This window comes from Rhineura floridana, chromosome 7, assembly GCF_030035675.1.
Source record: "Rhineura floridana isolate rRhiFlo1 chromosome 7, rRhiFlo1.hap2, whole genome shotgun sequence".
In the NCBI taxonomy this organism is placed as follows: domain Eukaryota; kingdom Metazoa; phylum Chordata; class Lepidosauria; order Squamata; family Rhineuridae; genus Rhineura; species Rhineura floridana.
In genome coordinates, this window is record NC_084486.1 from 134,528,851 (window position 1) to 134,554,735 (window position 25,885).

The following is a 25,885-nucleotide window of genomic DNA, read 5'->3' on the forward strand; positions in this document are numbered from 1 at the left end:
AATCTGAAAGGGTTTACAGTTCCATAAGAATCTTTATCATAGTTGTTTTAACTGCAGCAGACCAGTCCGTACACACCATATATTTAAAGCACGCTCCCATCTCCAAAGATACCTGGGAACTGCAATGTACCCCTCACTGAGCTACTATTGCCAGCATACTTAACAAACTACATTTCCCAGGATTATTTGGGAGGGAAAATGTGCTTAAAATGTATGGTATACTCAGCCTAACAGTGCTATCTCTCTGGAAGTCTTAATCTTTCTTGTGCACCTTCTAAGGTTTCTCCTCTCTCTCTCTCTCTCTCTCTCTCTCTCTCTCTCTCTCTCTCTCTCATTCTCAGAGCTGGTTCCTCTCCTCATTCAATTTAACTGATTGTTTACGATCCTTGAATTTGTACTATAACAGCAGACATAGCACAAACATTGCTTTTCCTGAGGTGTAGAGACAGATGTGATAACAAGAGAAGTCTTACTTCCCAAATGCCTGCAAGCCTGGCTGACTCTTGATGGGCTACATGTGCCGCCCGGTGTGTGTGTGTGTTGCTGAACCCCATGACTATTCTTGATGGTAATCTCTGTTACGTAATAGTTTATGTTTTTAAGTTTCTGTACAATGCAACAAACATCCCAATTAAAAACAATATAGATTAAATCTTTATAGCCACCAGTGAATTCCACTGAAGGGCAATCAATTGAGTGCAGTCATGTGCTTGCTTGTGTGCCCTAATGCTATAATGCTTGGTATAAGAACAGGGGTGTTGAAAGTGTTCCCCTATTTTTGTCTATCTGTGAAAAGTGTGTATATGTATATAATGTCATAAAATGTACTGCCTTGAGGGAGGCCACCTCACCCTTCCTAATAACAGGGAGACCCCCTGGTTAACCCCAGTACATCTTGCACCAGCTGCAGCGAGTAACCTTTGGTGCTTCTGAGCTTTTTGCTTACGGAAGTGTGCAGTCCACTCAACTGTTTTTCCTCTCCGCCTCTGCACTGTTGTCACTGATTTCAGCCAGCTTCTTGTGCAAGCTGTAAATTCTGCAGAACTGTTTACCAGTCCACTCACCCCTCTTGCCTGCCTGCTTTCTGAAATCTGCAAAATGTTAAAAGTCACGCACATTAAAAAAAAATAATAGAGGAAAATCCTGACCCATGATGCCTCTGACCAGATGCACAGCCCTATGAAACTGGGGGAAAAAAAGATTTTGTGTGTGTGTGTGCATGCATCAATATCCATGAGCAGGAAGAAGAGGGGGCAGCAAAAAAAATGGGGTGGGGTGAAGGAGCAACGCCTCTTCCTGGAACAGAAGGATACGAACACATCAGCACATACCTTGCTCTCTTCCAGATTAGATTACTGTAACAAAACAATGCAGGGTTCACTTTGCTGTAAATGGTAAAATCCTATTAAAATCCCATCAAGTTCCAGACTGTAAAAAATCCCCTCATGAACAGCATTAGGAATTGACACAAATAGCATCAGAATATATTGTTTTAAAAACTCAACCTGCATTCAAATGTGTATTTTTTCTCCAGTATTATTATTAATTCATTAATTTATGTACTGCTTAACGCAGAAACAATTGCACAACATTATTAAAATACATCATAATTAAAAACACACAATATTTATTTATTTATTTATTTAGTTTAATTTATATACCGCCCTAAGCCCGAAGGCTCTCTGGGCGGTGTACAAAAAGATAAAAACAAGCACAATATATAAATACAATAAATAATAAATAAAAAACAAACAAACAATAATGAACCAAACAACATCCAAAATACGGAAATGCTGTTTAAAATACACTAATTAAAATAATAAAACAATCTCATGAAAATATTTTAAATATAAATGTCAATCATTAAATATGCAGTCAAGCAGTCCCATTAAAACACAGTGATTAAAACCATTAGAAACCATTTCCCTCTGAAGTGAATCGCAAATGAACAGCTCTGGTCTGTTAGAGCTTATGCACAAATAAAATTGTTAGTCTTTTTAATATGCTTTAGGACTGTTTCTGTTTTCTGCAACTGATTAATATGGCTGCTGCACTGAAACGAGAGGCTTGTATACCTTGTGACCTACCAAATGAAGTAGTGTATGGCCAGCCCAGCAGGCCCTTTAAAAAAGAAAGACCCAAACATATCTTCCATTTGTGCTGCTTGAATAAACTCTGAGTAAGAGGCAGGGACTTTGCAGGCTACAATGCACGGTTCAGCTTGGTTGGTCCCAAGCTGGCCAGGCCTGTGCTAGATGCTATAAACTGTGGTTAAATAAAGAGAGGTACAGATTATGTCTGCAAGCCAATGGCAGAATAGTGATTGGGACTGGATGCCCAGTATAATCAGGGGAGAGGGGAGTGCACAAACCTGTAAGATTTCTGGTACACTGCTTTCAGGTATCCTGTTTCTGTGCTTCTGTGGTACGTACATGCAGTTAACAGGTTGAAATTCAATCTATGAAAATTTACTTAGTGCCAAGGCGATATTATGATTCCATCCAATGCTGTAGGGACTTGTGTACTATGCAATCCCGTTGGGGAAAATTAGCTTATGGTGCAAATAGCAGCAGATGTTCCTTTAGGGACTTGAGCCATGCTGTGTTAATAGGTATTCTGTTGGATGTTTATAGAGCAGTGGTGTGCAACTGCTATTGCATTAGGGTGCTAAATCATTTTAAGAGGAGAGGAGCTCATGGTTAATTCTGTTTTTGTCAGTGTTCAATATGTTGTAGCTTCCTTCATTCGCAAAAGTCTAGAAGTTAGTAGTTTTCTAATGGCACATATGGGTGACCCTGGCTGATCATCCGTGGCCTAAAGTTGCACCTTTTCCTTTATTAAAGTTAGAGGGAAGAACAACAAAACAAACCCAATAGGATTTCAGCACTTCTGTTCTTTAACGGAGCAAAACATCATGTGTTAACCATGACCAGCACATTGTGTGTGTGTGTGTGTGTTTGTGGTGGTGGGATCTGAAATGTTAGGTAAATCATAATTCCCTGTGTAACCTTACAGGTAAAACACATTTACTGGAAATATTTGTAGGCCTGCTTTCTGAATGAAGCCCACTGAAGGTAGAAAGTGGCTATACAAACAGAATTACAAGAACACGACAGGACAGTATTACACATAAAATGTTAACTGTTTTAGTGATAAATGATTATCCACAATCTGCCATATACTCTGAGAAATATTCTTAAATGTATGTATGTTGCTACAAAAGCAAATAAATTACCAAAAAAAAAATCATACACGCCCTTGTTGATTTATCCTGTAAGAAATGCTGGGAAGAGGCTGTACCTGATAACTTACATGTTGGCTCATCATAAAAAGGACAAATCAACAAGTGGTGAGGTTAATTTTTAATTCTGCCGATCCCACAAATAGAAAATCTCGAATTAAGCAGAATCATCCAGAACAGCTGAGGGCATTTGTTGAAGCTGTAAAATAGTCAAATATCTTCAAATTTGGACATACTAAAAGAAGTGACTGAGAATTGCCATTTGAAAATCATTGGTTCCTTCTGAATGGTCTTGGATGTCGGAATGCATTAAACCCAAGATGGATGGTTGTTTACCCAGTGTTTTTAGGAATCAACTCATGGACCAATCAAATGGATAGATAAAGGCAGTTGTAAGCTCAAAGTACCCTCTCACAGAGCAGTCTATCCAGCATGCCTCTACAAGGGACTCCATTTTGGCCTTGCCTTCTTCCAATCCGCTTCTGCGTAGGGCAGGTAATTTTGATGGCCTTTGCATTTGGTGAGGCCAGATCATTGTTGCTGTGATGCAGTGGAACTTCCCAACCTTGGAGAACCCACCATTTGAAACTATATGTGAATCATTGCTCTAGGTGTGCTTCTTTCCGCTTGAGCGAGACTGCTAAAGCAGTGACTTGCACAGGCAGTGTCCTCTGAGGGCAGGTAATTCAAACCTTAGGAGAAACTTCTTAATGGTAAGAGCAGCCAGCTTGTCAATAGAATTAATTGCTTAGGGGTATAGTGGGATGTCTATTGCAGGTGGTTTTCAAGTAAGAAGCTGGACATCCGTATGTTGGGAATACTCTAGCTATGGATTTCCTGTACTGAGCAAGTGGATGCACATAGCCTACAAGGCCCCTTCCAGCTCTGATTCTAGGTTTAACTCTTATGCTCTGTGAAAGCAACACTTTGTGGGTTGAGGAATGAATTATGCATCCAGTCAATAAATGTTATTGGCTATCAAACATTTACAACACTCTGTCCTGCAGCATAACTCAGGACAAGATTTAGGAACAGGTGACCAACAAGTCTGCTAGGGTCAGGGAATGCCTGCCTCACTCAGACTGTCTGCTTATCCATTCAACAACCGAAATAAAAGAGTACAAATGGTTCATCTTCACTTGTGAACGGAAAACAGTGACTAGTGTAGCCAGCTTTGTGTTAAATGTTCTTTTAAAAAAAGAATTGCAGGGACATTCACGACATCCTGTGCCATTTTCACAAATGGTATGAGTGAGTGTAGTCATATCCATGTTTGCAAACTGGATGGGGATAAATCAGGCATGTAAATTGGGCATCAAAGCTATGAAATGGGCTACGTATGCAATAAAAAGAAGTATTCAAAAGTTGAACAACATAGAAGCAGGGCTGTGGAGTTGGTACGTCAAACCTTCGACTCTGACTCCTCTATTTTTCTACTGTCCAACTCCGACTCCTTCATAAATGGCAAATGTATATTAATTTATTAATATTAAATTAATATTAATATTAAAATATTAATTTTATTTTGAAGCTGGAGTCAGTACATTTCTACCGACTCCACCCAAAATTGCTTCCGACTCCATGACTCCGATTCCACAGCCCTGCATAGAAGGGGGAATGCTGTAGGCGTTCCTCATTGAGCTTGCTGCTTCGTCTAGGTCACTGGTTTGCTTAGATCTTGGTGGACATAAATTTGGTTGATAGGTACTGTGCCACAAACTGTTTTAAGAGGCTTAGATTTTTGCTGACTTTGCCAGTTTATTAATAGTAACTATAATAACTAACTATTGAAATACACGACAGGTCTAATTCCTTGTCTATGCTTAAGTAAGCTTAAGAAAGTTGTCTGTGACTCACTTAAACCTGCTTCATTGAGGTAAGAGATGTGGCAACCTAGCTGATGGCCTTCCTCGTAAGGCAATGCACTTTTCAAGAAATGTAGCCATGAAAGGAGAAAAAATGATCCGGTAGACCTGATTTCCTATTTTTGTTTAAATTGCACTTTGAAGTGCATGGCCTTCTGACAGACAAGTTTTGTTTCTTCTCTCTCTCTCTCTCTCTCTCTCTCTCTCTCTCTCTCTCTCTCTCTCTGGTTTAATGTTTTCCCCTCCCCAAGAGATCTCTGCAAGATCATTGAGGTCTGCTAAATTGCTTGGCGCAGCAGACAGGAAATGGATCTGTTTGTGTAAGTTATGCAACCCTGTTGAAAAAAAGCCACGCGGGTAATAGAACCAAAGGGGATGTGTCTGAGAGCTTAAGCAGCAGTTAATATGGTTCAGAATAATAATAACCTAAAGAGGTGTGAAGGAGAGATGAGTTGTTCAAAATCACTGCAGCGATCACAGCTGCTTTTAAACTATGGAGTGGTCTTCACCTTGCAGCTTCTGAGGTTCTTTGGAAAATAGTCTGTATAGTTAACAGCATTATCCAGACCTCTGAAATCTGGTTTTTTGACAATAGCTAATTAACAGGGACTCTGTTTCAGGATGTAGTGGGGTGCCAACTAACCAGAAAAGTGGTCTTGTCTGCTCCTGCACCTTTGCTTGGTCTGTAGAGCAGGGATGGCTAACTTGCAGCCCTCCAGATGCTCCCATTATCGCTGACCACTGGCCATGCTGCCTGGGGCTGCTGGTAGTCCAACAGCATCTGGAGGGCCACAGATTAGCTGTCCCTGATGTAGAGACTGGCAGGTGGAGCTTTTTCATGGTATGCATAGAAACATGCATTGGTCTCTGCTAATGTCATCGTTGGCAACACTAGAGAGAGGGATGTGCAGATGTCTGTTTGAGTTTGCAGAGGAGGGGTGTCAAGATTTGCAAGGCCTGCTCTTGGGTACACTCAAGGTTATACTGAAGGAAAATAGTATGTGTTTTTATAACTAGAAATCTTAGATGCTTCGGTCTAAAATGGCACCCCTCTTAATTAATCACAACTACTCTGAGGTTGCATATCAGTAGGCTTTTTTTTCTGCCTGTACTAAGGGGGCCTAGCATGGCACAGGCTGCTTCCAGGCTGTTGCTATTTTGTGGATGGGATTCAATCGCATATTGGCAAATTCAGGTTGTGCAACTGAAGTTTGTTTATTTATTAAATTTATATTCCACCCTTCCTCCCCGGAGGAGCCCAGGGCGGCAAACAAAAACACTGAAACTGTTATGTGCAGTAGTTCCACAGACAAACCAGTGATGTTTAAGACAAAACCACTTTAAAACATCTTTAAAGCAAAAGATTTTAACCATATTAAACAAAACATCTTTAAAAAACAACTGTAAAAACATCTTAAAAAGCAATTGAAGTACAGACGCAGACTGGGATAAGGTCTCCACTCAAAAGGCTTGTTGATAGAGGAAAACAAAAACAAACAAACGAGAAAACAGTCCCAAAACACGCACCAGCCACTGGTTTAGTCCTTTGATTAATGGGGCCAGAGCATGATTCTGCTCTGCAATCCCAGGGCACTTGGCAGTTGACTGGCAGAAGAAGCAAATACCCTAAAACAGCCTCTTTCTCTGGCAGCCCGAATGAAGCTGGGCTGGGGTGGGGGTGCAGCCTCTCAGTGACCCGTGTTTCCTGGGTCAGCAGCAGAGACCAGTGTGTTGTTTTGGCACTCTTGTGCTACAAACCTGCTTCTAAAATAAACAAAACCCAGACATTTTGTAGTAAGGAAAGTGATGAGAAAATGCACTGGAAAGGGTGGGATAACAATTGTTAGATGTGGCATTGCATACCCTCCCCACAAACAAATAAGAATAAATGAATGCTCAATAAACGGCAGACATCAGTATAAACTCCCCACAAAGTTTGCACAAACAAATCAGGATGAACAGTCAATAAACAGGTTACCTGGAAGCGACTTCAGGCTTTGGTAAAAGTTCCTGCGTAAGGCATTCATTTTTCTCAAGCTATTGCACAATTTTTCTGAATCCAACCAAGTCGATTGTTTTTGCAGTGCCTATCTGAGCTGGCTGTTCTGTCCCTTCATTCGTCCTTCCTTCCTTCCTTCCTTCCTTAAGCTTATTTGTGAGCTGCTGTTTTTTAACCATGTGATTTTAAAGAAAAAGGTTATTACTCTTCAGAAAGCAGAATAAAAGAGGTAACACTTCCTGATCATTCAGTCTATTTTTGTAAATTGGGGGAAAAAGACTAGAAATCTAAGGTGGCCAAAATGAGAAGTTTTTTTGTAGGGTGAAAAAAAAAAGTAACCATGCTCCTTCTTTAATGAGGCAGTCTTTGGCTGCAGGTAGTTGAGTTGATTTTCTGATAAACTGCTACAGTATTCAATTTATTTTACACAAACTGGGGTTGTTGCCCTGGATTGCTTCCCTTAACTGATGATGCCTCTAGCAGTTCAACAGGTAAAGTTTTACTCGTTGCTGTGCATCCATACTGAGAAGTCTGGCAAGTAGACTTTAAAGCAGGCATGAGGAACCTTTGGCCCTCCAGATGTTGCTGAACTATTTATTTATTTATTTAAAAAGTTTATACCCCGCCCTTTTTCCGAGGAACTCAGGGTGGCTTACATTAAAACCCAGAAATAATTAATAAACATGATATTCATTTTAAACAATTTAAAAATAAATTAAATAAACATAAGTTAAAACTAACTACATTAGTTAAAAGCCTGTCTAAATAGAACAGTCTTCACCTGCGCACGAAAAATCGATAATGAGGAAGCCGACCGAACCTCACTAGGGAGAGAATTCCACAGTCCAAGGGCGGCCACCGAAAAAGCCCTATTCTGTGTCTCTGCAAGATGAACTTGCAGGAAAGAAGGGGTAATGAGAAGGATCTCGCTGGAGGATCTTAGAGTCCGAGCAGGTTCATAGAGGGAGAGGCGCTCTGACAGATAGCCTGGACCTAAGCCATATAAGGCTGTATAGGTCAAAACCAGCACCTTGAATTGTGCCCGGAAACAAATGGGCAACCAGTGGAGCTGATACAGCAGAGGGGTTGTATGTTCTCTATAACCTGCCCCAGTTAGCATCCTGGCTGCAGCTCTTTGTACCAATTTCAGTTTCCGAGCAGTCTTCAAGGGCAGCCCCACGTAGAGCGCGTTACAGTAGTCTAATCGGGATGTAACTAAGGCATGAACTACTACTCCCATCACCCCTGGCCATTGGCCATATTTGTTGGGTCTGATGGGACTTGTAGTAAAGCAACATCTGGAAGGCCAGAGGTTCCCCCACAACTGCATGAAAGGCACAAGAGCTCTACAGGGGAGAAATGAAGGTAACCCTAACACCACTGTATGCTACTGGAAATGTCAAAAGGAGCTTTACCTGCCTTAACAGCTGAAGGATGAATACCAGGATGCACAAGCGTTCCTTTGTTTGCCTTGAAATGGACTTGGTTCTCTGCATGCGTGGGCCCTTAAAAATGCCAACTGTGCTACCTCATCCCCCTTCCTCACTTGGACCTCCAAACTTACCTAGGACAGGAGAAGTGGGATTCCTATTGAGGAGGGCATGGGAGACTGCATATCTAAGTATGCCTCATGGGAATGAGATTCTAGTGATTCTCTGAAGGTAGCCAGAAGTTCCAGAATTGCATCCTTCTCTTCCTACTCCAGGTAAATTTAGCTATGGCCTCATCTAGGCTATACACTTAAAGCAGTATCACAACACTTTAAACAGTCATTGGAACATAAGAAGGGCCTGTTGGATCAGGCCAGTGGCTCATCTGGTCCAGCATCCTGTTCTCACCGTAGCCAATGGGAATGGCCATGGGACACTTGCAAGCTTCCTCCAAAGAATTTTTTGTTTACTAAGGGTGTTGAGAGTTGTTAGGAGACCCCTATTCCCTCACAGAGCTACGTTTCCAAAGTTCCCTGGGAAGAGGGATTGATTTTTAAGCCAGTCTGGGAATTGTAGCTCTGTGAAGGAAATAGAGGTCACCCAACAATTCTCAGCACCCCCTAACAACCCACAGTTCCCAGGATTCTTTGGGGGATGCCATGACTGTTTAAAGTGGTATGATTCTGCTTTAAATGTATAGCGCACATGGGGCCTAAGTGTGTAGACCTTTGAGGGAGAGGGGGGATGCAAAGGCTTGAGGTGTGAGATGAGCAGGGATACCTGTAATGCACAAACTTATAGTCCTATGAGTGAAATATAAACAAATACATTTCTCTTCTGTAGGGATATGGGGAACTATTGGCACCCCAGATGTTGATGGACAACCAGCATGGCCAATGGTCAGCGATGATGAAAGTTGCAATCCAACAACATCCGGAGGAACAAGTTTCCTAACCTTGATTTAACCTCTGATTTCATCTGTACAGCATGTAAACAAACTTAAGTGAGGGCATGCTGCTGTATAATTCATGGTAGAAATAGGCCTTGCACCAGGGCAGTTCTTGCCTTTTTTTGGAGGGGGGAATGTGCCATAAGTTCATGTCCAACATATCTGTCTGACACTCTGTCTAAACGTGATTCCACACAGTCTGCCTTTTTGGAATGGTTTCCTTTCAGCTGAGCTGGATAGGAGTAGGCCGGAGTCTAGGCCTGATAGAGTTACCAGGTCTCCGGTTTTTGGCCAGAGTCCCTGGTTTTTGGGGGGCCCCTCCAGCTCTCTGGCTAGCACCCCTTAATCTCTGGACTCTCAGCTTCAATTAAAAAAAAATTAAGTTTCTGGTTCCCGAGATATACACCAAAACGTCAGCTGCCTCCCGCGACTGTTTAATCTATTTAACTGATATGACGTTGAAGTTGGTTCCTAGTTCCCAGTTCCTTATTTGCTTGAAAGTTCAAAACACTAAAAAAGAAGAAGAGTTGACAACTACAGCAACTTCAAACCAAACTTAACATGTCTCTGAACCTCAAAATATATGTTAGGGTACCCTGTATGATATATCACTGTGATCGGGGGACTCTCCCCGTCAAGAATAACAATACATTTATGCAATCAAAATCATCAGGCTTCTGATATTATCATAAATACATAATGATGTCATAAAATCATAAAAAATAAGTAACTGGGGGTGCCCACCCCAAACTCTGCTCTGGGACAGGACAAATCATATACCACAGGAAAGGGGAGGGTGTCCTCTACGAGATGCCACTGCGTCCCGCATGGCCCAGAGCTTCTTGTTAATAGTACTCTCCAAGCAACTGTGATTGATGCTTAATGTATCATGCTTAATGACATCACTCGGGCCCGCCCCATGACATCACTTGGGCCCGCCCCTAAAATCTCAGGTTTTGGGATGCTTCTGACCTGGCAATCCTAAGGCCTGACACTGTTGCAAAAATAGAAAGGGTCCCTTTGCTTGGTGTTAGCAAATGTCTTCTGCCTATGCAGCCTTGTATCTAAAGCAGTGTGTGGGATGATGGCAATTGCCTGGAAGGTGTCAATGCCACAAAAGCATAATAAGTGCAAGAGTCCTGAATATCTGATGTAAAGCAGGTCAGTCACAGCTGGTTGTAGAACAGGGCTTCAGTGGGCTGATAGTTGATTTGTTTGAATTCCTTGAAAGAAACAGTTTGGCAAGAGTTTTGAGGAGAACTAAAACCTAGTTGTGGAACTGGGGAACACAGTTGTGTGATCCCCACAGAAACCTGCTTCTCACATCCTCACTAATTGCAATTCTGCTTCTGCCAGGCTGAGCCCTCCCCCCCATTTTTCTTTGAATGGAGGTGCGGAAGGAAGGGATCACATGAAATTCTAGCAGCGCAATAGGGCAGGCACAAAAAGGGGAACCATGCTGTCAAAAGGAGCAACATTTCATTTATCCATCTCCTCCCTTCCTCCCAAAACCTGCATTTCATAACACTTCGAATTCATTCAGCCTTACTTTTTTTTTTTTAAAGTCAAACCATGATTTCAGGCTCTTATTTCATCCTTTGATTTGTTTCCCCTTTTCGGAATGTAACATGGTCTCTCCGTGCTACGCCTGCTCTTACTCTTGCAAATATTAATAGAATTATGCAATGCAAAACAAGTCAATATTTTATTGATTTTCTGCAAAGCAGTTGGTAAATAGTACTAAAGATCTGTATGTATAATAGTGCTATAGAGCCAGTTAGGGCTGCGGGAGATGGGGAATAATATAAGATGGATCAGACCAGTCTTGTCTCGCGAGCAATGCTCGGTCAGCTGCTTTCGGGAAGTACATAAGCAGAGCATGAAGGCAACTTCAGAAGATGCCTTTCGCCAGTCTTCGCCAAGCTGGTGCCCTCCAGATGTTTTGGACTACAACTTCCATGAGCCTCAGCCAGCACACTGCTTTTGTAGTCCAAAACATCTGGAGGGTGCCAGGTTGGCAATGGCTGCCTTATACTGAATCAGACCATTGGCCCATCTAGTCTGGTAATGTCAACATTGATTGGCAGCAGTTCTGCAGGGTTTCAGACAGGAGTCCTTCCTGGCCCTACCTGGGGATACCAGGGCTTGAACCTGGGACCTTTTGACTGCAGAGCGTATGATCTGTCAATGAACTTTCTCAATAGCTCTCTGAATTGTTGGTCCCAGCTTCCTGTTACTTTACAGACTATTGGCTATCGGGGCTAACAGCCACACATAGACCTACCCTCCATTCATTTGTCTCACCCTGTTTTAAAGGCTATCTAAGTTAGCCTTGCTCACCACATTTTGCAGGATTCATTTCCCTAAGTTATGCAAATTCTTCCATTTGTCTAACCTCCTGCTGATCAGTTCTGTTGGTTCACCCCAAGTTCTACCTATTGCTGTGAGAGAGGGAGAAAATATCTATCTGCTCTCTTTTTATCATTCATCATTTCATAATTTTCATCATGCTTCCCCTTTAGTTGCCTTCTCCCCCCCAAACTAAAATGGCCCAAAGGTTTTATTCTATATTTGAAGGTACTCTAACCCTCTTATCATTTTGATTGCCCTTTCCCCCCATTCTTGAGATGGAATGGCCTTAATTGTGTACATCATTCCAAATGCAGTTTCACCACGAATTGATGCATAGGCGTCTTGATTGTAGGCATTTTATTTTCAATCCCTTTTGTAATAATTCCTAACACTGACGGTTTAAAGGTGTCTTCCTACTGACTTGACTTCTCTTCGAGGTCTCCATCCAGCACAGTCCCAAGATATATTCTGGATATTTATGCCTGGGTGTCTGTAGGAATTTTCCCGGTGATGGGGAAGTAAAACACTGAAAGGAAGAAGCAGTGTGTATAGTGTGTGCACATTTTGTGTTTCGTATCTTGGGTTTTACAAATGCTAGAAACTTACTCCTCTATGCCATTTTTTAAAAATTAGCATTAGATTGCCTAACCTCCAGTTACCTAGGAAGGATGCTGATTTCATATATTTTTGAAAGAGCAGCAATTGTAGTTCTTGAGGAATTACTGGATGACTGTGGTGTGGCTCTGGTGACTTGTCTGAAATTTATCAATGAGCTTTAAAGTGTAACCCTTTATCACTTCTATTTGACATAGCTCCTCGGATGCTCTGAATGAAAACAATGGTTTGGATGTAGGTATCCCTCTGTGGCGCTAGAGACCCTCCGTGGCGCAGAGTAGTGGTAAGCGGCGGTAACGCAGCCGAAGCTGTGCTCACGGCCGGAGTTTGATTCCAACGGAAGGAGGAAGTCGAATCTCTGGTAAAAGGGGTCGAGGTCCACTCAGCCTTCCATCCATCCGTGGTCGGTAAAATGAGTACCCGGCATACGCTGGGGGGTAAAGAAAGGCCAGGGAAGGAACTGGCAATCCCACCCCATATATACGGTCTGCCTAGTAAACGTCGCAAGACGTCACCCTAAGAGTCGGAAACGACTTGCACTATAAGTGCGGGGACATCTCTCTTCAAGATTTTCTATTTTGGAGAGTGATGCAACATTGTAATAATTTATATCCCAAAGGAGCTAAAAATTGACTTACTTTCCTCTCCTTGTCCTTCTTTAGGATTCCTTTTACACTGTTGAGAGGTCCTACTGTCTCCCTGCCTGCTTTTTCTGCTCCTCATGTATTTACAGAATTACTTGAGTTTTTAATGCCTTTTGCAATAGGATAGGAGTGCCTTCCCTGTCTTCCCCTAATATGGTAAAGGTGGAATAAAAGCTGAAGCTGTAATCCTAAACACACTCACTAGGAAGAAATCCCCATTGAACACACTGACCCTACTTAAGTATTTCCTTTGCTCTTTGCTTTCAACCATTATATGATGATGCCCATTTACTGAACAGTCAAACTTGATTTAATAAGCTGGAGGTGTAGCAGGGACTATACCTCTTGAGCTTCTTTGCATTTCCTTTTAAGCAGGTATCAATGGTGCATCCAAAAGTCTCAACCATGGAAGATGTCTATTTGTGAAAGTCTCTAGGTGTTACAGAGGGAGTTGACCTTTCTGATATCTGATAAAAGGCTGGAGCACAGAATCTGTTGCCATCTGGAATTTCAACTGACTCTTGCTTTAGGAGAATTTGTTGTTTTTGCATTGCTGCAAAGGGACTTCTACTGCTGTTTGCTTCTGAGCTGCCTGGAAGCAAAAGCATGATTTTGCAGTACAACCCATGTCTTCTCAAAGAATGAAGTATAGTTATAGCTTATAATGCTTGTTTAAATTTTTTTTAATGTACACTTGGACAGAGCTTCTAGTCTGCTTCTTTTGCTGTATTTAGAACGAGACAATCACCCTAGTGCTGGGAGATTCTTTTTTCTCTCTATCACTCTTCCACGTCATCCATTTTCCACCCACCCCTTTACTGTTTACATCCAGTTTGCCTGTGCTGTTCTTCCAGTTTAAGGATGAGCTGTCTCTGTTTGCAACCCTACAGTTATTGCAGATGGTTTGAACAATATTAGGTTGAGTTGCTTCAGTAATAGGTCAGTATATCTGGTTCCCCAGTAGAGCTCAACATCTTGACTTGGCCAAAGCAGGTATTATGACTCTAGTTGCTATTTCCAGCCCATTGTCCCTTTTTCATCTTTACCGTTATACATTCCCACCCTCCTGCAGGTTTTTTGGAATAGCTTCTGTGTATTTGGTATCGACAAGGAACAAAGCAAGACTAATAACTTATGCAGGAAGTTAGCTAAAGGTTTAGGGTCTTAGGGCTGGGACTAAATCCAGCGTTAATATGACGATTGGAGAATATATGCAAACCGCAGTGGTAGTCCTGCACGCTTTAAGGTTGGACGATATTCAGTGAAGTTTTTAACCTGTGAAAAAGATGTTTCGTTTATCTCCTAATGTGATGGAGGGAACATGGTGATGTATGAAACTGTTATCAGTGGTGGTAGTGAGCTGAGTGTTTCTTAAAGAATAATATTGTGTTAACTAGGAGACAGATTCATTTAATTTCCCACAGGTCTGCTTTGTAGACACTCCATGTAGTAATAACAACTGAGTCTTGTAACACCTTAAAAACTAGCACATTTATTGTGGCATAAGCTTTCATGGATCAGAGTCTACAAAAGCTTAGGCTATAATAAAAGTTGATGAGTCTTTTAAGGTGGTACAAGACCCTGTTTTTTCAAGAACAGGCTAACAAGTCTGTCTCTGAAAAATAAGATTCTAATCTAATATAAACTGTTTAACACAGTCAATACATTGCCTTATGTAGGGGTGGGAGGTGTTTCCATGTGGTTTAGTCCCACTTCACTTTAGTAATTGTGAGAACAGAAATCAGGTGGCACAGCTATGACAAATGTGTTTTCTGCCAGTACCATCATCACCTGGGAAGCACTGGTGTGAGAAGCAACCACATTCACAGTTCCCATATTTTACCAGACTGGCATGGTATTGGACCACAGGGAAATAGCTTCCATGCCACAAAGGTAACCAGTGCATTGGTAATGGGGCTAGTGCTTTGGTGAGATTTGGAGCCTGTTTGGACCAGGAGAGAGAAACAAACATGGTGCTGTGTTTGTCTTTGAAGCTAAGGCAATGGTATTTTTGCCAGCTGTTTAAATGCTTGTCTAAAAATGCACTGTTGCAAAAGTTTATTTGGGAAAACATTTTAATGATAACTACAAAGAAAGAGACCAGATTTAATTGACTTTCCTTCAGTTTGAAACTTCCTAACAACCAGAGACTTACTTGGTATTATTCACCAATATTAGATCTTGTAAGATTTTTTTCAGTCTGCAGTACCTTCAGAAAGACTCATTGCTACCTTGTGAAGAAGAAAACCATGCACCTTATTTTTTAATTGTGCTGAACTGACAACAGACAAATTGCCAAAGATCAGCTGTTGCCTTCTTTCCCACAGAGCTGAAACTTCTTGGCTCTCTGTTGAGTTCTGTTTGGATCAACAACATGAGCTTGCAGTTCTTGGGAGCTTCCATTAAACAGTACCAGCCACTGTGGTGTAGTGATTAGAGTGTTGGACTGTGACCTGGGAGAACCAGGGTTAAAATCCCCACTTATCCATGAAGCTCACTGAAGACCAGTCACTGTCTTTCAGTTTAACTTACCTCACAGGGTTGTTGTGAGGATAAAATGGAGAAACATGTATGCCACTTCTTGCTCCTTGGAGGAAAAGTGGGATATACAGGCATACCCTGCTTTAACGTTCGCAATGGGACCGGAGAGTATACTTTAAGCGAAAATAAACTTTAAGTGAAGCAGTTGTCTTCACTTGTACTACACGCAATCACCACTAGATGGTAGCGGCGTCATGCCAATAAAGTGTACGTTATTGCGAAGCGCACAAACGTTAAGCGGGGTATGGGGACGTATGGAGCATGTATGCTATAGCGAGGTGACGTTAAGTGAAGCGATGTTAAGCGGGGTATGCCTGTAAATGCCAATAATAACAGCTGGTATATCACAGTGGGGAGGAGAGCCTGGCTGGGAGTCCAGAGTCTGTGAGTTCAAATCCCCGCTTGTATCTCCTGGATGTAAAGGGCCAGCTAAAGATCACTCCCACAGTGAGTGGCTCAGGGGTTACATGTCCTGCCACCTGTGCAGCCGTGGGCCAGCTGCATAGTCCCAAGGAGCCCAGTTGCCCCCCAGCTTGCAGTTGCAGAGAAGGAAGGGTCTGGCTTGTGCAGCTGTGGCAAGCTGAGCAGGCCCTAGCCAGCTGGGGAGGACTAGCCTCAAAGGGAGGCAATGGTAACCCCCCTCTGAATACCTCTTACCATGAAAACCCTATTCATAGGGTCACCATAAGTCGGGATCGATTTGAAGGCAGTCCATTTCCATTTCAGTAATAATAAGTAAATAAATTGTAGCAATTAAACACGCCAGTATTAACACTTTACAGAATTATTTCAAAATTGGTTCCTAGTTGGCGTTACCTTTCTCCTAATTCAATGGCAGACTATGGAAACTTTCTGAAAACATGCATGTTTTATTACTATATTTCCAGGAAAAGAAGCCTAGTCTAGGGCCCAACAATAACTTGTCATCCCCTCTAATTTTTTTTTATTTTAAAATATTTCTATCCCGCCCTTCAACCCTATAATAGGGCACTCAGTGCGGCTTACAAAAATAAAATCAAACACATGCATAATAAAATTGTAAACAGTAAAATCACAAAAACATTAAAATAAATTAAAATACATAAAATACAATATATATATATATATATACACACACACATACATACATATATATATATATATAGGGAGTGGTACTAAAGGGACTTCAAAGGTAAACATAGAAGGCATAAAATCAGTGTCAAGCTGTACCTTCAGTCCCTCCCAAAGGCTCTCTGGAACAAGATCATTTTCAGAAGTCTCTGGAAAACCAACAGGGAAGGAGCAGAGCAGACTTCTTGGGGTGGGGTATTCCAAAGCTTGGGGGCCACAGCTGAAAAAGCTGTCTGCCGCGTGCCTGTCAGTCTAACATCTTTTATTCCAGGCACGCAGAGGAGACCAGAGGCAGATGATCTTAAATCCTGAGCAGGTACATATGGGCGTAAGCGGTCCCTCAGGTATATTAGTCCAAGGCCATTTAGGGCTTTAAAGGTCAGAACCAGCACTTTGAATTGGGCCCGGAAACAAATTGGGAGCCAGTGGAGTTGATAAAGCACAGGGGTGATATGCTCCCTGCGCCATGCTCCAGTTAACATTCTGGCTGCTGCATTTTGAACCAACTGCCATTTCCGAACCATTTTCAAAGGCAGCCCACATAGAGTGTGTTACAGTAATCAAGCCTTGATGTCACCAATGCATGTGTCACTGTGGCCAAGTCAACTGCCTGCAGGAACGGACACAGCTGGTAGATCAGTTTGAGTTGGCCAAAAGCACTCCTGGCTACCACAGCCACCTGATATTCAAGCAGCAGGGCAGGATCCAGGAGGACTCCCAAACTGCAGACCTGCTCCTTCAAGGGGAGTGCAACCCCATCCAGAATATGTTGCAACCCTGTCCCTGGTGCAGTTTTTCCCTTGACCAGCAGTACTTCCGTCTTGTCTGGATTAAGTTTCCGTTTGTTAGCCCACTTCCAGCCCTTCACAGCCTCTGGGCACCGGTTTAGGATGAGCACTCCCTCCCTGCAATCAGGTGGTAGGGAGAGAGCTGAGTGTCATCAGCGTATTGATGACATTGTACTCCAGATCTCCTGATGACCTCTCCCAGCGGTTTCATATAAATGTTAAAGAGCGTGGGAGACAGAATGGAAGCTTGACCCCAACGGCCAAGGGGTCAAGCAGTAGTCTCCCAGCACCACTTTCTGGGTCCTGTCCATCAGGTAGGACTGGAGCCACTGCAAAACAGTGCCTCCCAATCCCATCCCAGCTAGACGGCCCAGAAGGATACCATGGCCGATCATATCAAAGGCCGCCGAGAGGTCCAGCAGCAGCAACAGGGATGCACTCCCCCTGTCTGATGCCCGGCGTAGGACATCAAGCAGGGTGACCAAGGCAGTCTCTGTACCATAGCCAGGCCTGAAGCCTGATTGAAAAGGGTCTAGATAGTCCGATTCATCCAGCAAAATTTGGAGCTGAGCAGCCACTACCCTCTCAATCACCTTGCCAAGAAAGGGGAGATTAGAGACTGGGCAGATGTTGTTAAGATCCACAGGGTCTACCGAAGGCTTTTTTAAACAAGGGTCTTATCACAGCCTACTTCAACAATGTTGGCATAGAAACTTCCCTTAGGGAGGTGTTAATTAAATATGCCAACCAGTCAGCCACTCCCCCTCTGGCAGATTTGATTAACCAGGATGGGCAAGGGTCAAGGGAACAGGTAGTGGCCCTCGATTCTCCCAGAATCCTGTCCACATCCTCCGGCTATTACAAGCTGAAAAGTATCCATAGAAAAATGACTTGAAGAAGCTTCGAGGACATCTGGCACAACTGTGTTAATGAGGAGTCCAAGTCAGTCCTAATGCAAGCAATTTTATCTGCAAAGTGCCTCGCAAACATATCACAGCGAGCGACTGAGGGCTCAGAGTCTAATGTAGGGCCAGAGTCCAGAAGACCCCGGACCACCCAGAAAAGCATCGCCGAACGACGCTGAGCAGACGCGATGGTGGCAGAGGTGCACTTTCTTTGCTGCCATCACCGCCACATGATAGGCTCGAAAATGAGCTCTAGCCTGTGTTCGATCGGAAGTGGACTGAGTTTTTCTCCATCGTCACTCTAGCTGTCGTCCTTGCCGTTTCATCAGGCCCAAGGTTTGGGTAAATCAAGGTGTATTATGGGGCTTTCCTGATGGGAGAGGGCGCTTTGGAGCAATAGTGTCTACCGCCCGGGTCACCTCCGTATTCCAGCGATTTCAAAGCTGGCGGTGTTAGGGACAGGGTACCTGACAGGGGAGATAGATTCCCTGCAGACAATTGCAACCCCACCTTCCCGTCCCCTGGATCTAGGCTGCTGGAGTGCCACAAAACCTGGTGGGCAGAGCTGGGAGAGACCTACTCTACCTTGGTCATTTAGCCAGGTTTTGGTAATACAAGCAAGGTCAGCGCATTCATCCAGGATTAAGTCCTGAATTAAAGTGGTTTTATTAGTCACTGACCTTGCATTCATCAGCAGGACAGTAAGATCCAGGGAGTTCCCAGCATATCTACCAGTGTCCTGAGGGTTGGAAGGGGGACCAGAAGGGATACAAGCACGAAGATGTCTTATATCCCTTCCCCTGTAATGCCAGTCTGCCTCCCACTGCTATTACGTCCCCTGCCCAGTATTACCTCAATGGCAGGCCCCCGACTACTCCTACCCCAGCACATGTTAAAAGAAACCTAACACGGGGGGGAGGGAAGCTTTGGCTATAGGAGGCTCTTATGAAGGGGAGCTCTCTTCCCCACCCTCTGGCAGTTGTCTTCTCCCTTGTTAGCCCCAACTGGCTTCATCTAGCATGCAGGCCTTGCAGGGGGTAGCAGTTGACACCTGAGGAAGCCTGCAGATGGAGTTTTGCAGGAGGCCACAGCAGCAAGGTGTAGGTTTTGCTGAGTTTCTCTCACCTTCCTCAGTTTCTAAATATCCTTGTGTTGTTCAGAGTGGTGACTTGTTTTGTGATGTATACAACTTGTGTTGTGAGGTAAAGGGCAAAAAGGAGGAACCTGGGAACTACAGACCAGTCAACCTGACATCCATCCCTGGAAAAATTCTGGAGCAGATTATAAAGCAGTCAATCTGTAAGCACTTTGAAAACAATGCAGTGATTATTAGAAGCCAACATGGATTTATCAAGAACAAATCCTGCCGGACTAATCTTACCTTGTTTTTTGATCAGGTAACCTCCCGGGTACGTTGGAATGCTGTGGACATAATATGTCTTGACTTCAGCAAAGCTTTTGACAAAGTGCCCCATGATATTCTGATTAGCAAGCTAGCTAAATGTGGACTGGATGGAACAACTATCAGGTGGATCCACAGTTGGCTACAGAATTGTACTCAAAGAGTGCTTATCAATGGTTCCTTTTCAAATTGGGGGGAGGTAAAGAGTGGGGTACTGCAGGACTTGGTCCAGGGCCCAATACTCTTCAACATTTTTATTAATGACTTGAATGAGGAAGTGCAGGGAATACTTATCAAATTTGCAGGTGATACAAAATTGGGAGGGATAGCTAATACCTTGGAAGACAGAAAAAAATTCAAAGGGATCTTGATAGTCTAAGCAGCCTTTCCCAACCAGTGTGCCTCTAGATGTTGTTGGACCACAACTCCCATCTTCCTGACCATTGACAATGCTGGCTGAGGCTGATGGGAGTTGTGGTCCAACAACATCTGGAGGTACACTGGTTGGGAAAGGCTGGTCTAGAGCATTCGGCTGAAAACAACAGAATGAAATTTAACAGGGATAAGTGCAAAGTTTTACACCTAGGAAAAAGAAACCAAATGCACAGTAATAAGGGGAGATATGATAGCACTGTTCAAGTACTTGAAAGGTTGCCACACAGTGGAGGGCCAGGATCTCTTCTCAATCATCCCAGAGTGCAGGACACAGAATAATGGGCTCAAGTTACAGGAAGCCACATTTCAACTGAACATCAGGAAAAAGGTCCTAACTATAAGAGTGGTATGACAATGGAACCAATTACCTAAGGAGGTGGTGGTCTCTTCAACACTGTAAGTATTCAAGAGGCAGCTGGACAGCCACCTGTTGCTTATGCTTTAATTTGGATTTCTGCATTAAGCAGGAGGTTGGACTCGATGGCCTTATAGGCCCCTTCCAACTCTATGATTCTATGATTGCATCAGTGTGAATATAGCAGTATACACTGTGAATATGAGGCATTTCTTAACATTCCGCCTCTGGAATCACTGGCAGTATGTTGAAATTGATATAGAACGGAACAACAAAGGTGACATATTAGACTCTGGGGCTCATTAAATGTCAAAAATTTAAAAAATCAAGGTGGTTTTGTTTAGTCCATTGTATAGGCAGAACTCTGAGTTACCAGTTTGGGTCCAACAGACTTGGTAGCTCACCCACGTATGCGCGTATACTCTACCACTGCAGTTCTGGACAGCAACAATGTTTCAGCCAAAGCATGACGAGATATGAATGTGTGCATTATTAATTAATAAATAATTAGTCGAAGGCCAGGGAAAGACGTGCATCTTCAGCATTCATTGGAAGCGGAATAGTGAAGTTTCCAGATGCACCTTGATGGGCAGGGAGTTCCACAACTTAGGAACTGCCATAGAGAATGCTCTTTCCTGGCCCTCCATCTCCCTGAGCTTCTGAAGGTGGCAGAACTGCCAAGAGGGGCCCCTTCTGTTAATGTTAACTTTGCTAATGCTCTACTGCTGACTGTTACTGAGTGGTGGTGGTGGTGCCAGCTTTCTGGAAATCCCTGTGTGTGTATATTGTGCCATTTTGCTCGCCTTGCTTTTCCTGCTTTATCTTAACCTTTTATTTATTTACTTATTATTTATTACATTTATACCCTGCCTTTCTTTTCATCATAGAAACCCAAGGCGGCTTACATATGGTTCCCAGGCACTGACCAGATCTGACCCTGGTTAGCTTCAGCAGGGTGCTGGCCTTATGTGCCTTCAGACCATGGTCAGGGACCTTTTATTTGTTTCTTGAGTGTTAGCACTGGCTACCCTGGGTGTAGAAGGATAATGTGGTGCCTTCTAGATGTTTTGGATTCCAGTTCCCATCAGCCTTGGTCAGTATGGCCTATAGACAGAAATGCTAGTCCAACAACATCTGGAGGGAACTGTGTTGGCCAATCTTGCTTCACTTCATTCTTAATCCCATCATGTCAGAGATACATTCTGTGTTTGGGTAAGGGGAAAAAGCAAGATTCTGACCAAATGTGAATGTGTAATCTTTGGTGTATCTGAGATGAAATTGCAAACACACAAACATATTCATGAGTTTCAGTTTTGTTCGTTGCGGTTATCTTTTTATCAGAGCTTGGAAAAGTTACTTTTTTAAACTACAACTCCCATCAGCCCCAGCCAGTGGCCATGCTGGCTGGGGCTGATGGGAGTTGTAGTTTAAAAAAGTAACTTTTCCAAGCTCTTCTTTTTATATATCTCATAATCTCAATAGCAAAGTTATGAACAGTCTTTTTTTTCCTTAAAGCAATACTCAAAGTGGACAAAAAAGGAAGTGGTCTTGTTAAAAACTGAAAAATGGAAATGGACTGCCTTCAGGTTGATCCCGACTTATGGCTATCCTGTGAATAGGGATTTCATGGTAAGCGGTATTCAGAAGGGGTTTACCATTGCCTTCCTCTGAGGCTAGTCCTCCCCAGATGGCTAGGACCTGCTCAGCTTTCCCCAGCTGCACAAGCCAGACCCTTCCTTGTCTGCAACTGCCAGCTGGGGGGCAACTGGGCTCCTTGGGACTATGCAGATTGCCCACGGCTGCACAGGTGGCAGAACATGTAACCCCTGAGCCACTCACTGTGGGGTGATCTTTAGCTGGCCCTTGACACCCAGGAGACACGAGTGGAGATTTGAACTCACAGACTCTGGACTCCCAGCCAGGCTCCTCCCCACTGTGCTATACCAGCTGTTGTTAAAAATTAGGCCAGGCTTAATTATGTCTGATCATAACTAGGATGGCATCCCACTCTGAGCCTTGCTTTAATGCAGGTGTGTGTGTACATATTGTTAAAATAGTAGTCATTCAGTGGCCTGGTTTCAGGTGTTGTAGAAGAACCCTGCTTTGGCTGCTACCCCCACGCCTTGGACTTGTGTATTCTCCCCCTTTCTCCTTCTGCATGTTCTAAATTGCTCACAGTTCTGGGTTTGTATACCATAATTTGCATCCAAATCAGAACTGGAAATCATTATTTGAACTAGATTTCCAATTCTGGCTTGGAGGCTTGCACAAACAGGAAATAAACTATTGGAGAGCCCAAAGGACAAATCATGGTTTGGCCATTGCATAAGAATTGTGCCAGTATGTAAAAACAAAATTCAAGGCAGATTCAAGGTTCTTGTATTAATTTAGAAATCCCTGAACAACTTGGGTCCAGGGTACCTTAGGACCACTAGAATCGTTATATTTTGCTCAGTCAGTGAGATCATTTGTAGGATATCAGCACAAAATCAATTCTTGAGTGTTATCAGCCCAGTCATGTAGAATGCTGTTCAACAGAGATGCAGCTGGTGTTTTCAGTATTAATTTTTAAATGTTTGCTGAAACTTTTCTGTGTTGCCAGGCTTATACAGACAATTTGCTTAGGCAGACAGTGTAAAGGAAAAAAAATATTACAATTAACTGGTGATCTGTGATTTGGGTTTTTATTTATTATTAGATTTATATCCCACCCTTCCTCCCAAAAGGAGCCCAGGGCGGCAAACAAAAGCACTAAAAACAGTTTAAAACATCATAAAAACAGACTTTAAAATATATTTAAACAAAACATTTTTAAAAACATTTTTTAAAAAAGCGTTAAAACATTTTTTAAAAAAAAGAAAGAAAAAGGTTTAAAAACATCTTAAAAAGCAAGCAATTCCAACACAGATGCAGACTGGGATAAGATCTCAACTTAAAAGGCTTGTTGAAAGAGGAAGGTCTTCAGTAGGTGCCACAGATAACAGAGATGGCACCTGTCTAATATTTAAGGGTAGGTGCCACTACACTAAAGATCCGCTTCCTATGTTGTATGGAACAGACCTCCTGATAAGATGGTATCTGCAGAGTGCAGTGATTGACTGGGTATATAAGGGATAAGATAGTCTTTTGGGTATCCTGGTCCCAAGCTGTATAGGGCTTTGTACACCCTATACAGGTGTACACTTTATATGGTTTTTACTGCGATTGTGTGTGTGTAATTTGTTCGACAATGTTTTGATATTTTTAATGAAACTGAGGTGTAATATATAAGTATTTTTTATAAATAAATATAAATAATAGATAAATGATTTTGCAGAAAGTGGTGTGCTTGTGTATGTGTCCAGAAGCACAGGGGAAGAGAATACTTCTCCTTGCGCTCCTTAAATGACTTTGCTCCAGTATGAGTGTGTAGCTTGCAACTGCTCCTCTCCTATTCCTAAAGTTGAGCTAACTTGTAAAAGATGTACTCGTGAACCTGCAGCAATTCCTGCTGGGAATTTCTGGATTTTTCTTCTCTCTGCTCCCCCCCGCCACTTCTCTTCCAAATACTCTTCTCCTTTTTTCTTTGTGTCTGCCACACCCCCCATGCCCTCAAATGGCACTAAGTCCAGGGCATTGCAGAGGACGTAAAATGATTGTCAAATTGCCAACATGGTTGCTGCTGTGGCTGCAAAAAATATCCCCCTCCCCATTGACACCATCTTAGGAAAAATATCACAGCTGTATTAGAAAGGGGGGGATATGTATACTTCTCGATGGTGTAGGCTATATTTTTATAAGAGTAGATTAGCCCTAATACTAATTCAGTGGTTGGGTGGACTCTTTTTGTTAGACAGAGAAAAAAATGCCCACACATTTTTCTTTGTAGGAAAGATAGACACACTTTTAAAATAGCATGAACAGCACTTTATAATTTATCACCTAAGCATGAAGGAGAAGTTCCATTGATTTCAATACAAGCTGCTTTTGTGTAAAGGTAATTTGGCTCACAGCCCTGCATTGTGGTCGTTTAAATTAAAAATAAATAAATACACCAGTGCTTCCAAGTGGAAGAATTAAGAACTTGTGGGGAAGATGAATAGGCTGTCACCCAATACTGCGCTACTGGTTTTTCCTGTTCATGCGTTTATAAAATGTATATTTTCAAGCATTGCAAACGTTCACCATGCGCAAGACAGCCGAAGCCTATAAATAATGTCATTTTTGCTTCTGCCCATGTACTACCTATAGTAAAAGTAATACAGTGCACTATTCTTATGCATATTGTCTGCAGACCATTTGCTGGTGTCAGTTTCGGAAAGACACATTGCAAAAATGCATCTAAAAATACATTAACAATGACAACCATTCCTGGTGTCAGCCAGGAGCACATCCCATACTTGCAAAATGCAAGCTTCTATATATAAAGCTGTTTGGGCCTCATGGCTATGTCAGAATTAAGGCCACAGAAACAGAGAATAAGCTGAAATTTGATGTGCTTATAGTCCAAGGCTGTTTAGAGAGGTCTGAAAATGCAAGACTTCTTCACATAGGAAGCTGCTTTATAATGAATCAGACCATTGGGTCTATCTAGTTCAATCTTGTCTGCACTGAATGGCAGTAGCTCTCCAGGGGTTCAGGCAGGTGTCTCTCCTAGCCCTACCTGGAGTTAAGGATGGGGGAGAAATACGATTCAGCTCACATTTATCAAATTCACACTTTGCAGAGCAATTTGAGAACTGAAATGCAGCCATCCTTTGAAGTTCGCAGTTATCTGAATTTGGGGTAAAGTTTTCCAACCAAAGAATGTTTACAAAACTGCATATATTAGGAGAAAATGTGCATAAAAATGAGTATCTTAGTGAAAACAAGATACAAAAATGCATTATATTAGGAGAAATTGCTTGCAAAAATGTGTACGTTAATTAAAAGTGCATACAAAAATGTGTGTATTAGGAGAAGTCCGCCTTAAAATGCTGAAGAATTTTCATGAGGATTTTTAAAATTGAAAACTGCTATGCAGATGTGGAGAACTGAATTTTAGATTCGAAAAGTGAGAGCCTGAGAGAACCGAAATTGACATGGCTGGGATTGAGCCTGTGACCTCTTGCAGGGAAAGCAGAAGCTTCACCACTGAGGCACTCCCCTTCCTCATGCTTCAACCCATGAAATATTTCTTCACTATAACAGGTATGCATAATGGGTAGTGCTCCGCTTGAGAACATGCCAGTCCATACATAGAGGGATATAAGATCTTCACCATGCATTTGGAAGG

General features: G+C 42.6%; 1 protein-coding gene across 7 annotated transcripts in view; it reads left to right on the forward strand.

Moving 5' to 3' along the window:
* FNDC3B (fibronectin type III domain containing 3B) overlaps positions 1-25,885 on the forward strand; it is a 389,419-nt gene that overhangs the window by 17,305 nt on the left and 346,229 nt on the right. The window contains exon 1 of one of the 7 annotated variants that reach the window (XM_061637331.1): positions 3,715-3,736. The exons of the other annotated variants lie outside the window; for them this stretch is intronic. The gene's annotated coding sequence lies outside the window, so the exon portion shown is untranslated. Of the gene's footprint in view, positions 1-3,714; positions 3,737-25,885 lie in introns of those variants that run through there. 7 annotated transcript variants of the gene reach the window in all.